This window comes from Dendrobates tinctorius, unplaced genomic scaffold, assembly GCF_039654945.1.
Source record: "Dendrobates tinctorius isolate UK_male_01 unplaced genomic scaffold, ASM3965494v1 ptg000102l, whole genome shotgun sequence".
Classification (NCBI taxonomy): Eukaryota; Metazoa; Chordata; class Amphibia; order Anura; family Dendrobatidae; genus Dendrobates; species Dendrobates tinctorius.
The window spans coordinates 18,231,011-18,244,581 of record NW_027361770.1 but is presented as its reverse complement, the minus strand read 5'-3'; positions in this window follow the sequence as shown (position 1 = coordinate 18,244,581).

Sequence of the window (13,571 nt, the reverse complement as noted above, 5' to 3'; positions counted from 1 at the left end):
CAGCAGAAATGAGAGGAGAGGGAGGAGGTGCTGTGGGATGGAGTAGAGAATTGAAAGTGTTGAAGAGCTGTTTAGGGTTGTGAGACAGGGAGGACATGAGAGATGCGAAGCAAGTTTGTTTTGTGGCAGACAACGTGGACTTGAAGCTGGCAAGGAACTGCTTGTATGCGCTGAAGTGCTCAGTAGAATGGGTTCTCTTCCATCTCTGCTCAGCGGCCCTGAAAACCCGTCTCAGTTCTTTGGTCAGGCTGGTCAGCCAGGGCTGCCTATTGATTGCTCGAGTTTTGCTCTGCTTGAGGGGGTCAGCCGAATCAAGTGTTGCTGTTATTGTGGTGTTGTAAAAAGTAGCGGCAGCATCTGTGTCATGAAGGGAGGCTATGTCTGTAAGAGGGAGAAGGGACTCGGGGAGTGATTGTAAATTGAGGTGTTTGAGATTCCTGAGAGCGTGAGCGAGTTTATGGAGTGGGGGTTGCGCAGTAGGAGAGGAGAGGGAAGAGAATGTCAGTAGGTTGTGGTCAGACAGGGGGAGGGGTGAGTTATTGAGATTAGTGAGAGAGCAGAGGCGGGTGATGATAAGGTCCAGCATGTGACCATCTTTGTGAGTGGCCACAGAGGACCATTGAGTGAGGCCGAGGGAAGCCGTGAGCGATAGACGTTTAGAGGCAGCCGGGGTGGAAGTATCAATGGGGAAGTTGAAGTCGCCCATGATGATGGTGGGGATGTCAGCAGAAAGGAAATGAAGTAGTCAGGTGGTGAAGTGGTCGAGAAAGGTGGAGATGACTAGTTCTGGGGGGCGGTATATGACAGCCAGTTGGAGGTTGGAGGGGGAATAGATGCGGACGGAGTGCACCTCGAACGAGGGAAGAGTAGCGGAGGGTGGCAGAGGAATTGGGGTAAAGGAGCAGGTATCAGACAGGAGCAAGCCAACTCCTCCACCACGTTTGTTGCTGGGGCGAGGGGTGTGAGAGAGATGGAATCTGCCATAGGAAAGCACAGCTGGAGAGGCTGTGTCAGAGAGAGTGAGCCAGGTTTCAATGATGGCAAGGAAGGAGAGTTTGTTGGTGTTAAAGAGGTCATGGATAAATGACAGCTTGTTGCAGACGTTCCATAGGGCTCCAGGTAAGGGGGTTGGGGGAGTGGGGGCTGGATGAATGAGTATGAGGTTATCATGGCTGTGAAGACGTGTAGATGATCGTGGCAGGGTGATAGAAGTGAGTGTAGGGATGTGTTGAGGAGGGCCAGGATTTGGGGACACGTCGCCAGTATTGAGAAGTAGTAGCTAGAGCATTAGAAGGTGGGAGTAGGATAGGACATGATGTGGCCGTGTGTGTCTGGAGAAAAAGGATTGTATGTGGGGGAACAGTTGTGACGAAGAGGTGAGATGGCTGGGAAGGATGGAGGCGGAAATGACAAGTTCCTTACTGGGTGGAGGGATTGCAGGAGTTAGGGAGAAATAGAGAAGTATTGGGGGTGATAGTAAAAAGAAGGCGAAATTTTGTTGTGGTGTTATAGTCCGTTACCTTACAGTCAATTCCAGTCCAATTCTAGTCTAGTCTAATAACATCTCATCATTCCAGCGTACAAGGGAATGTTAAATGGGTGTACCTTGGGGTTGAGGTTAGGGTCATGGTCAAAATTTGCAGTGGCACATGTAGCTTGTCCCTCTTTCTGTTCTATAAAACTTGGGAGATATGGGATGTTATCATTAATAATATATATAGTGTTAGCGAACATCAAAAAAATAGCCTTAATCAACCAGAGAATTATCTGAGAATCAAGGTTTCGAGATTGGTAGCGCTGATCCACAAGCCTATTTGATGCAGAAAACATATTTTGCTTTCATTGTAAAAGGAAAAAAATAACGATAATATTTTCAGCAAATTCTACAATCTAGCTCCATTAAGACTTTGAATACTGGGAGCAATTGATGCTGATTGTTGTGAGTGGAAGGCCTCCAGTTTAGTTGTTGCTTTACTGGGAAAATGGAGACACAGGGGAGCACTATCAATGACTATAGATATTAGTATTATACAGAGAGGAGGCAAACAACACTACTGGGCATTTCTCTTGATTGAAAATGCTTCCATGTTACACTTACCTAGCATTTCTCATTTCAGAATATAGTATGGTTAGAGTTATTGTTCTTCATTGATTATTTTCCCTGAGTCAGATCCCTTCAGTCTAGTAAAATCTTACATAATCCTGGCTTTCAGCCAGCAAGCTTTTCTTTCAGCGATACATGGTGCAAAAGAAATAGGACAAAAAGCATACAGTAAGAATTTTTCCACTTGTTTATTTCACTCATTCTGGAATATGTTACAGCAATTTTACATATTCTGGATCAAGTGTTACCAAAATCAGTTATATTTATCTGAGTTTATTCTTAAAGGATTTGTCCTATATCTTTTTTTAAAAATGCTCTCATCTCACTTGTAATTTTGTGAGTTGACAGAAAAGAACCTTCTGGGAGAGAAATAAAAAAAGCGTCTCCTATAAAAAGGCATCGTAATTTGTGATGGCCACTGCCCTTATGGGAAATGGCTGCTGTGAACTGAGATAACTTTATTGATGTCTCCTCAATTTAGCCAAGTCTTGCATAGAACAGCGTTTGACTCGGAAGTGGCTGCTGCTCCAGTCTTTGAAGCTGCTTTCTCTGAACAGAGCTCCATAGCCTGGACGAAGAAGATTGTGATCTTTGTGGGACCTCTATATTATGGATTACGATGGACCCTGTGGATTATTATTTTTTTTTTATAAACGGGGGGAAAGAGAAAAATTGCTAGGGAGTTTTCTTTTAAAATAAAGATGTTATTTCGGTGTATTTTCTTCTCTATTTACTTACTGGATTAGTATTGAGAGTGTCTGATAGACACCACTCCATTACTAACCTGTGTGCTTGATGTCAGCGAACATTACACAGCTTACATCAACCCCACAATCCCAGTACCCCGATTGCAACAGCACCAGGGAAATATGGAACATAATTAAAGCACCATTTTCGGGGTTGTCTGAGGACTAGTGTTATTTGTCTAGGAAGGGGCCAATACCCATGGCTCTTCCCAGGCTATTAATATCAGACCCCAGCTGTCTCCTTTCCCTTACCTGGTCTTTAAAAATAAGGGGAACCCACGTAATTTAAAAAGCAAATGAAAAGCAGACAGCTGGAGGCTGATATTAATAGGCTGGGAAGTTCCATGAATATTGGCCCACTTTCCAGAATAATAAGACCAGCTCACAGCTGTCTGCTTTCTCTTAGATGGTTATTAAAATAGGGGGATCTCATGTTATTTTTTTCATTCATTTATATATTTATTAGTAAGTAATAAATAAAGAAAAAAAAGCAGGAAGGGTCCCTCATATTTTTAACAACCAGGTAAGTGAAAGCAGACAGCTGCAGGCTGATATTAATAGGCTGGGAATGCCCATGATTATTGGGCCACTCCCAACCACCTACAAATATCTGCTTTCAGCCACCGCAGGAGCGGCACACACATCATATTTGATGCACCAATTCTGGCGCTTAGCCTGAGCTCTTTCCGATTACCCTGGTGCGGTTGCAATTGGGGTAATTATTTTTGGGGTTAGTTGACTCCCCCTGACGAAGGCACGCTGCCGAAACGCGCGTAGTGGTTGTGGCACCATCACCTAGCAATTGGTAAGATTTGCTGATTTTGGTTTTCTATGTTTATGGGGCATCACAGGTTAGTTCTTATGTTCAGATAGCATGTTCCTCATGGTTGTAGGCACTGTGGATGTTTTCTAATGATTTTGATATGATTCTATATTAGTGCTTTTGAAATGAAGTTTAATGTCCAGTTACTATTAAGAAGCTGGCTTATCTATGCCTCTGATTATTTATTATATTTTGATCTTGCCTGTCAGCTGGTGGTGCCACTTTATTCTTTTGGCTCATCACTATTGGTAACTCTCTTATTGTCATTATGTTTTTATGATTAATAAAGTTTATGATTTTATTGTTCAAAATACCCTTTTGCTTATGTGTTCTTGGGGTTAGTAATGTAGAGATGTCAGTCATACAACCCCTTACTAACCCAGTAGTAAAAAGAAATAAAAAAATTAATAAAAATAGTTTTATAAAATAGTTTTATTTGAATAAAGACTCCCCTCCACACTAGACCTTGTGCACCAGTTTATTAATAAAACGATCCCACAAATTTATCCACGTCCATCCTCTTTTTTTGTCTCCTGCCCCTGTAGATAACAGTAAAGCTGCCACCACTATGTACAGGATGATGAACACTTCCATCAGCGTCGCTTGCTCTTGCTGCGATCAGCAATAGCAGGAGATGCTGATGACAGTGGTAATCATCAGCAAGAGCCTGACCAGCGGTAACCTTGTCACTGCCAGTCGCAGCCGCTGGCTCACATGATGTCCTCTGTGGGACAGTGTGGGAACCGTGACACCCAGCGACTGTTAATGGCAATGACTTCAGTAAGGTTAGCGGCGGTGAGAGCCAGTGTTTCTCACCCTGTCACACAGATGATAGCATCATAACTGCCATATATTCGGCCCCACATTTAGGTGGATGGGGTTTGGGATCAAGTTTGGGTACAGTTCTGGTATCCAAAACCAAACTTTTTTTTTTAAAGCTCGGCGAACCTGATGGACCTGAACATCCACAGGTGTGCCCATCACTAATCATAATATATTTTACAGTTTTTCTAATCCAAATTATGATAAAAGTTAGGTTTAGTCCTGACTCCTTAGGACTAGGGTGAGGGCACGAATTAGGGGTAGGATTATGGCTAGGTTCAGAGTTAGAGCAAAAAGCTGAAAGATTATAATTATATTAGTATTTTTTATAATACAAGACATTTTCTTAGGCGATAATACTGTCCGGTGGTACAAACTCTGGGAATCTTAATGGTTCATGGGTTAGTGGGTGCAAAATACTTGTCTAGCTCGGACACTGGCATCCCGTGCTGTGCCACTCTTATCCACTATTCTACTGACATGAATCTTCATTTGGAATACACTTGAGTCTAAGCATGATATTTGTAGTCACAGAATGCCATATTGCCTAGATAGATAAACTTTGGTTATACTATGAAACAAACCAAAATAACAATTCAGTCATTGTCACTATCAGAGTTTTAAGAACCTTTTATAACAGCAGGAATTAAAAAATAAAAACTAATTTAACCTCATAATAATAATAATAAATTTTATTTCTATAGCGCCAACATATTCCGCAGCACTTTACATTATAAAGGGGACTTCTACAGACAATAGACATTACAGCATACCAATAAACACATAGATCAAAACAGATACCAAGAGGAATGAGGGCCCTGCTTGCAAGCTTACAATCTATAAGGAGAAAGGGGAGACCTGAAAGGTGGATGGTAACAGTTGCTTTCATTGTTCGGACCAGCCATAGTGTAAGAATCAGGTGTTCCTGAGATGCTGCAAGAACCAGTTAACAGTCTAAATGTGTAACAGTACAGACACAGAGGGCTATTTAATGCATAAAGCGTGTGAGTACATGATGCGAGGAACCTGGTTATGGTAAAAAAATTTAAATGAGCCACACAGGGATATTTAGGTTAATGCATTGAGGCGATAGGCCAGACTGAACAAATGCATTTTTAAGACACACTTAAAACTGTGGGGATTAATCGTATTAACCTGGGTAGTGCATTCCAAAAAATTGGCGCAGCACGTGAAAAGTCTTGTAGATGGGAGTGGGAGGTTCTGATTATTGAGGATGTCAACCTCAGGTCATTAGCAGAACGGAAGGCACGGGTAGGGTGGTAGGCTAAGACGAGGGAGGAGATGTAAGGTGGTGCTGAGCCATGGAGTGCTTTGTGGGTGAGGGTAATAAGTTTATACTGAATTCTGGAGTGGATGGGTAACCTGTGTAAGGACTGGCACAAGGTAGAGGCATCAGTATAACGATTGGTGAGGAATATGATCCTAGCTGCAGCATTCAGGACAGATTGGAGAGGGGAGAGTTTGGTAAGAGGGAGACCGATTAGTAGAGAGTTACAATAGTCCAGACGAGAATGAATAAGAGAAACAGTAAGAGTTTTTGCAGAGTCAAAAGTAAGAAAGGGTTGAATTCTAGAAATGTTTTCGAGGTGCAGATAACAAGAGCGAGCCAGTGATAGGATGTGGGGGGTGAATGAAAGCTCAGAATCAAGTATGACCTCAAGACAGCGGGCATGTTGCTGGGGAGTAATGGTGGAGCCACACACGGAAATGGCAATGTCGGGCAAAGGTAGGTTAGTAGAGGAAGGAAACACGAGGAGTTCAGTTTTTGACAGGCTCAGTTTCAGATAGAGGGAGGACATGGTGTTAGAGACAGCGGTAAGACAATCACTGGTATTTTCCAAAGAGGCCGGCGTGATATCAGGTGAAGAAGTGTATAATTGGGTGTCATCAGCATAGAGATGGTAATGGAATCCAAATTACTGATTGCTTGACCAATAGGGGCAGTATACAAACAGAAGAGGAGGGGGCCTAGAACTGATCCTTGAGGAACCCCAACAGTAAGGGGAAGATAAGAGGAGGAGGAGCCAGCAAAAGATACAGTAAAGGAGCCGTCAGAGAGATATGAGGAGAACCAGGAGAGAACGGTGTCCTTGAGGCCAATGGAGCAGAGCATAGTGAGGAGGAGCTGATGATACACAGTGTTGAATGCTGCGGAGAGATCCAAGAGAATTAGCATGGAGTAGTGACCATTAGATTTAGCTGTTGAAGATCATTAGAGACTTTAGAGAGGGCAGTTTTAGTAGAGTGTAGAGAGCGGAAACCAGATTGTAAAGGGTCGAGAAGAGAATTATCTGAGAGATAGCAAATAAGTTGGGTGTGAACCAGGTGTTCCAGGAGTTTAAAGATGAAGGGAAGATTAGAGACAGGTCTATAGTTACCAGCACAGTTTTGGTCAAGGGATGTTTTTTTTTTAAGTAATGGCTGTATGATGGCATGCTTAAATTAGGAAGATACCAGAAGAGAGAGAGAGGTTAAATATTTTTGTTAGGTGAGTGGTGACAGCAGGGGAAAGTGACTGAAGGAGATTTGATGGAATGGGGTCACTGGTGCAAGAAGTAGGGTGAGAAGATGCAAGGAGCCTGATTACTTCTTCTGTTACTGGATCAAAATCAGAGAGTGAGCTAGATTCAGTGGGGGAAATAGGACAGTGCATGGTATGAGGTGATTGGGAGATAATTTCCTGTCGGATATGGTCAATTTTTGTTAAAATAATTGGCCAGATCGTCAGCGTGGAGATCCATGGTTGGGGCCTGCACTCTTGGGTTGAGTAGGGAATGAAAAGTGTCAAAGAGACGTTTCGGGTTATTGGATAGTGAGGTGATGAGGGTGTTGAAATAGGTTTGTTTTGAGAGGTGAAGGGCAGTGTTGTATGTTTTAAGCATAATCTTATAATGGATGAAATCTTCGGGTAGATTGGATTGTCGCCACAGACTTTCGGCGCACCTGGAGCACTGCTATAGGAAGCGTGTTTGCAGCATGTGCCAGGGTTGTTGCTGTCTGTGCCTAGTTGTTTTATGTATAGGAGGTGCAGTTTCATCCAGGGCACTTAAGTGTTTCATTGTAATGCTTCAGTGCAGAATCAGGACATGAGAGGGAGGAGATAGGGGCCAATGATGACTGCAAGTTTTTCATGTTTCTGGGTGTTAACGACCTGTATGTTTCTAAAAGTGTGGAAAGTGGGGTGAACTGGGCGGGATGTCAGTTTTTGATGGAGAATGATAGAAGGTTGTGGTCAGAGAGTGGGAGAAGGGAGTTTGTGAAATCATCCACTGAGCAAAGCCAGGAGAAGACCAAGTCGAAGCAGTTTCCATCTTCATGCGTGGGGGAGTTAGTAGTCTGTTCAGTGTAGATGGCCTGAGGGCAGGGAGGAGGAAGAGTAGGAAAGTGACGCGCCCGAGGGGCAGTGGGGTGCTCGGTACTGGGCCTGTTAACTTCAATGGGAGATGTCACAGTGGCAGTGACCCGGTCCGTGGCCCCAGGCGGTCATGTAAAAGGGGTAGAATTGGATGGGGATAAAGTTTATGGAGTGATTCGTGACGCCAGTTGGAGTGTTCGACTGTAGTATAGCTGGCACTGCAGATGATCCCTGGGGGAGTAGATGGTGATGGGAGTGCAGATGGTAAAACCCTCTCCAACCAGGGCAGGACCCCCAGAGATTGTGATGCAAGTAGAAGGCACGGAGTAATAAGGCAGGAGACAAGGAAAGTCACTTTATCATTTACTGTAGTACAGGTGCAGTTCAGAAGAGATATTACAACTCTCACCTGGTTACAGGCTGCTATAGAGAATGGGAGAAACCTTTCCTTGCTGTGACTCAGTGTAACCTCCTGCTATTCTAATCCCTTCTGGGACCAAGGCTTTCTGGAGTTTAGAACTTCCCGGTATTGCCTCTACTCGCTGTGTATTTCGCCTTCAGCAACTTGTAGTTTGAATCCTTTGTGCCGCAGCTCAAGTTCCCACTTGCACTGTCCATCATTGATTCCCATTTATTATAGTATTTCTGAGGGAAAACACTTTTCTGCTTGATGTGTAATCCCACGCAGTCTCTCAGCTTATGACCCAGCTCTGAAAGCATGGATGATCTAGGGGCTGGTTCCCTGCTTCTTAGCTCTCTCTCCTGGATCAGCCACATGTCATCATAGCCTCCAGGTGTACTTTCTCCTTCTTCACACTGAGAACAACTAGTCGGCCCCTCCCCCTCCCAGTTAGGGTATGTCTGCAAAGCTCGCAGCTTACAGACAAATGAGGGAATGAGGCAAATTGTGTGTGTGTGTCTAGCAGAGAAAGCATAAGTCCCATTGCTCACAAAACACATACAGAACTGTACATATTTAACCCCTTTTGTGGCGATAAAGACACAGTGTGCCACATTAGCATGGTCAGTTGTCCTCTTGGTGAGGACACGGAAGTCTTGCCTGTTAGCAGTCTGATAAAAAAATTCCTTTCTTGGCACTTCTGAAGGACAAGGATAGTTTAGAGCAGTGGTCCCCATCCTTTCTGACCTTGAGAGCTACGTTCAGCTCAAAGGAAGTGTCGCGAAGCACATTCAGCTTCAAGAGATGGTCGGGAGCCACATCCGTCTCCCACCCCTTCAAAGTAGTGTCAACCAAAACCCCCATTACATTAGTGATAACCAAAGTTTTTCCACAGAAATCTCTCCAAAGCAGTACATTGAGATCCAGGGGTTCCCACAATGACCCATTCATTATTCTCCCATCAAGGACTCCCAAAACACAGTCACATCCAGCTTTGAGCACCTCCTGAAACAGGTAGTACCATCCTCCAGCGTATCATACCTAAATCATCTCTAAACCCCAAGACAGTATATGTGCATCCAGATCTGCTCTTCTGTGCAGGGCTACTCACAAAATTCACCATTTTGAGATGTACTCTTCATACCTGTTAGCTAGACCTGGACCTAATGCACCAAGCTGGCAGACAGTCGCGAGCCACAATTCATGGGACCAAGAGCCACATGTGGCTCCCGAGCTACAGGTTGGGGACCCCTGGTTTAGAGGTTGAGATGAATTGTTCAGTAACAAATTTATTAGGACACTTTAATAGGAACAAAACAAGTAGTTTTAGCCTACAACAGCCTTCATCAGGTATAATAAGTACATATTTTACCTGATGAAGGCCGTTGTAGGCTGAAATGCGTTGTTTTGTTCCTATTAAAGCGTCCTAATAAATTTGTTACTGAGCAAATCATCTCAACCTTTAAACTATCCTTGTCCTCCGGAAGCGCCAATAAAGGAAGTTTTTTTTTAATCATTGTTTTCACATGCAATCCTTGGATCAAGGCTGGCATAGTTCCTGCAATTGTACTGCATACCAGAAGATTATAAGGAGTGGATCCATCACACGGATCAATTGAATGTACATACAAGACATCCAAAGGGTGAATGCAACAATATATATCTTCTTGCGGTGAATCTACACTTACACTTACTTAGACTCTGCGCCCCTTGTCTCCCCTTTTACATCTCTTTTCGATATCCCTGTTAGCAGTCTGGCACGCATGGCTGACTTTATGTTGCGCTGCTTTTCCCGTGACCCTCTCATTCTCAAAATTTTGGGTGACACTCATTACTGGTTGGTGACACTTCTAGACCCACGCTACAAGGAGAAATTTCAATCTCTTATTCCAGAGACAGACAGGTCTAATAAAATGGGGCAGTACCAGAGGGCCCTTGTTGCGGTATTAGTAAAAAAAATTCCCATCTGAAAATGCTGGCAGCAGAGGTTACAGTTCGTTGGACAACCAAAGAGTACAAGCGAGTGCGACACAACTGCAATCCAGCAGAGGCAGGGGAACACTGGTATAGTTCTGGGAAAGTTTTCTCAGACCCTCCCATCGCATTGGCCCCGAGGCACGGGGTACTCTCACAAGGAGTGCAAAGTTTTGGATGATGCTGAGGGAGTACTTTGCTGACCGTACCAACGTCCTCCGTGATTCCTCTGTGCCTTTTAATTATTGGGTATCCAAGCTGGACACGTGGCATGAACTGGCTCTCTACGCCTTGAAGGTCCTGGCCTGCCCTGTCGCTAGCGTTTTGTCAGAGCGGGTTTTTAGCTGGTGGAATTATAACTGATAAGCGCATCCACCTGTCAACTGAAAATGCTGACAGACTGACTCTTATAAAAAAATGATAACGGTGAAGCATATCCTCAAATCCAGTGTAATTTTTTGGGAGGTATAATCGCATGCACCTCTTTACACCCAGTCATGAGTATACGTTTCCTGATTTTGCCTATTTGCTGTTATCCTCCTCCTTCTCATCCTCATCAGCCACCACCATTAGATTACCATGGTGAACGTGGTCCTTGATGCAACATCCACATTATCGTGATAAAGGATGTTTTTAATGCCCGTAAACAAAAAGTTTACACAGTATGTTGATGTGTACCCCCCATGGGGAAATGTTTGTCAGCCCATACACTTAGTGTATGTGCATTACAACCATAGGAGACCCACTCCTTTAAATTGGGAAAACATTTTTCGGAGACCATCTTACACTTTTATTCCAAGGGGGATTGGGGTGCGTGCATATTTGGGGCAGGCCTTGCATTCACTTCATGGGCAAACTTTATGAGAGTACCAAATGACTAATAATGGGAACTTTGGTTTCATGTTGCCATCCAGTATGTCGGTTCAAAGGGTTAATGGGGTGTGTGTAACTTTGGGGCAGGGCAGGTCTTGCATTCAATGCATAAGCAAATACTATGGGAGTACCAAGAATAGCTGGCTGATGGCTCTCTAAGAATACTGAGGGCCGACTGCTGGCCCTATAAAAATAGGCTTTGTGACTTTCAGTGTCTCTCTTTCATAAATTAAACAGGAAGTGTCTGATGTGTCACACACCACATGGCCAGATAAGGTTGTAAAATGTACAAATTACATTTCCCAGTGAATGCATTTCTCTTGGTTGAAAGCAATGCTAAAGTTGAAAAACGCATCAAAAACACTACGTGTGAACTTAGCCCAAGTGGTCGAGGAACATTTTTGTTTTGGGTTATTTGTTTTGCCTTACATACAAATCATTACCTTGGAAAGGATGTTCCTTAACATTTTTGTGGGGTGTGTGGAGTCTGGCATGTGTGTGGGGTCTGGCACATGTCTCCCTGCAGCATAAGTATCACTGCAGCAAAAGTATCTTGAAGATGCAGTTATTACAATGGCAGTTAGTCACGGCAGGAGTCAGGACCCCACATTATATACCTGTCTCCTTTGGGTATGTCTGCTAAGTAAGCACTTCTTATTACTTGGATCAAGCTTTTCTATTAACCCTCTTACTCCTTCACCATGTTTACATATGCCCTCACAGTGTTTGCTCCTTTAATCCTCTCACTCTCCTTCGCTATCCCCAAACCCCAGCGCCCTCTAACCAAATAATCATCTCCCCTTCCCTCTTTCCTCCCCACCTGACCTCCTCTTCTGACCTGGTCCTCAACCCAAATCTGTCCTAATGAAACATAAAACAAGCTGCCCTCTCTCCTTCACCCATCTGCTCTCCCTTTCTTTGCTTCTCACTGCTGGTGACATATCTCCCAATCCTGGACCCCCACAGATCATACCCCCATTACTACCCCATCCTACTGCTCCCTATCTAATAAAAACTACCGCAATCTTTCCAACTTAAAACCTGTGCCATTTACACCCAACCTGTTCCCTCTCTCTGGAGCACTTTGGAATGCCCGCTCCATCTGCAATAAGCTTCATGTGATTCATGACCTCTTTCTCTCCTGCAATCTTGCCTTCCTCGGCCTCACAGAAACATGGTTGACACCCTCTGACACCACCTCCCCTGCTGCGCTGTGTTATGGCGGCCTCCACTTCACCCACACTCCTCGCCCTGGCAATAGACACAGTGGAGGAGTGGGTCTTCTCTTTTCTTCCAACTGCACCTTTAACCCAATCCCATCTCTTCCCTCCCTAATCCTCCCCTCTTTTGAAGTCCACTCTGTCCGCATTTACTCTCCCTCCAACCTCCAAGTGGCCGTCATATACCGACCTCCAGGCCCGACCACTGCCTTCATTGACCAATCCTCTACCTGGCTTCTTCATTTTCTTTCAACTGACATCCCCACTATCATCATGGGTGACTTCAACATCCTCACTGATACCCTTCAGTCAACAGCCTCCAAACTCCTGTCCCTTACTTCATCCTTTGGACTTACTCAGTGGTCCTCCTCAGCCACCAACACAGACGGACATACATTAGACCTGGTCTTCACCCGCCTCTGCTCTCTTTCTAACTTCACCACCTCCCCTCTCCCTCTATCCGGCCACCATCTACACACTTTCTTAACCCTGTCCTCCTCTCCTGGCACCCATGTCCAGCAACATGCGCACCCCCTAGACACCCACACACTCTCTGACTCTATTCTACCACTGGCATCCATATCCTCACTCCATGACACAGACAGTGCCACTGCTTTCTACAATGCCACTCTCGCATCAGCTCTTGACATGGTCACCCCTCTCGTTCATGGCAGAATGCGATGTATCAACAGACAACCCTGGCACAATAACACCACTAAAAAGCTCGGGCAAGTGTCCATGATTGCAGAGCGGCGTTGGAAGAAAACAAAATCGCAAGACGACTTCACCGCATTCAAACAGGCAACACTTGCTTTCAAATCTGCCCTCACCTCTGCTAAACAGGCCTACTTTACAACCCTCGTATCTTCCCCATTTTACAACCGCAAACAGTGACTCAAAACTTAACTCTCTCCTCCACCCACCACTGCCCCCTCCAACCTCTCTCATCTCTGCCGAGGACTTTGCCACACACTTCAAAAATAAGATTGACCAAACAAGGCAAGTCTTCATCACTCAACCACCACAACCCCTTTATATACCAGACCAATGCCCAAACCCCATAACCACCCTCTCCAACATCACTGAAGGGGAGCTTAATTGTATCTTCTCCAAATTGCACCTCACAACCTGTGCACTTGACCCCATCCCATCCCACCTCCTCCCCAACTTCACCACCACACTTATCCCATCCCTAACCCAACTCTTCAACCTATCACTAAGGTCCAGTACCTC